Genomic DNA, 1510 nt, shown 5'->3' with positions numbered 1-1510 from the left:
TATTTTCGAAAATTAGAGAGGGAAAAGTAGTTAGGTGTTTTTGAAAAAGATAAGAAACAAACAAAAAGTCAAATAGTTAGTTGAAAAAGATATTAAAATCAAATTTGAAAAAGATAAGAAGATAAGAAGTTAGATAAGATATTTTGAAATCAAATTTTGAAAAAGATAATATTTTGAGAAGGATAAGATAAAAAGATAAGATAAAAATTTTAAGAAAAATATATTTTGAAAAAGATTTAATTTTTAAAATGACTTAACTAACAAGAAACTACAAGATAAGATTCTAGAATTTAAAGATTGAACCTTTCTTAACAAGAAAGTAACAGACTTCAAATTTTTGAATCAATCACATTAATTGTTAGCATATTTTCGAAAATTTGAGATAGAGATAAGAAAAAGATTTTGAAAATAATTTGAAAAATATTTTTGAAATTTTCGAAAAAGAGGAAAAATTGGAAAAGATATGATTTTTGAAAAAGATTTTGAAAAAATAAGATTTTAAAAATTGAAATTTTGACTTGACTTGTAAGAAACAACTAATTTTGAAAATTTTTGACCAAGTCAACCCAAAATTTCGAAAATTTGGAGGGAAATAAGGAAAAGATATTTTTTTGATTTTTGAATTTTTAATGATGAGAGAGAAAAACACAAATATGACCCAAAACATGAAAATTTTGGATCAAAATACATGATGCATACAAGAACACTATGAATGTCAAGATGAACACCAAGAACACTTTGAAGATCATGATGAACATCAAGAACATAATTTTGAAAAATTTTTGATACAAAGAAAACATGTAGGACACCAAACTTAGAAATCTTTAATGCATGGACTCTAACAAATAAAAAATGCATATGAAAAACAACAAACAACACAAAACAAGAAAACATCAAGATCAAACAAGAGGACTTATCAAGAACAACTTGAAGATCATGAAGAACACCATGAATGCATGAAATTTTCGAAAAAATGCAAAAAAAAATTTAAAGCATGCAATTGACACCAAACTTAAAAATTGACTTAAAACTCAAACAAGAAACACAAAATATTTTTTTATTTTTATGATTTTATTAATTTTTTTTGGATTTTTATTAATTTTTTCAAAAATAAAGTTTAGAAAAACGAAAAATAAAAGAAAAATTTTGAAAAAGATTTTTGAAAAGAAAATTACCTAATCTGAGCAACAAGATGAACCGTCAGTTGTCCAAACTCGAACAATCCCCGGCAACGGCGCCAAAAACTTGGTGTTGTTGCCGGATCAACGTGGTGCTATGGTTGCACGTAATTGTAATTCAAACATTCCCCGGCAACGGCGCCAAAAACTTGGTGGACGAAATTGTGATCAACAATATTGGCTCTTTGGTATGTGCACAAAAACATTAACTCAGCACTTTCTTTCCACAATCTCGTTCAACTAACCAGCAAGTGTACTGGGTCGTCCAAGTAATAAACCTTACGCGAGTAAGGGTCGATCCCACAGAGATTGTTGGTATGAAGCAAGCTATG

Source organism: Arachis duranensis, chromosome 4, assembly GCF_000817695.3.
Source record: "Arachis duranensis cultivar V14167 chromosome 4, aradu.V14167.gnm2.J7QH, whole genome shotgun sequence".
In the NCBI taxonomy this organism is placed as follows: Eukaryota; Viridiplantae; Streptophyta; class Magnoliopsida; order Fabales; family Fabaceae; genus Arachis; species Arachis duranensis.
Note: the sequence above shows the minus strand (reverse complement) of the source record.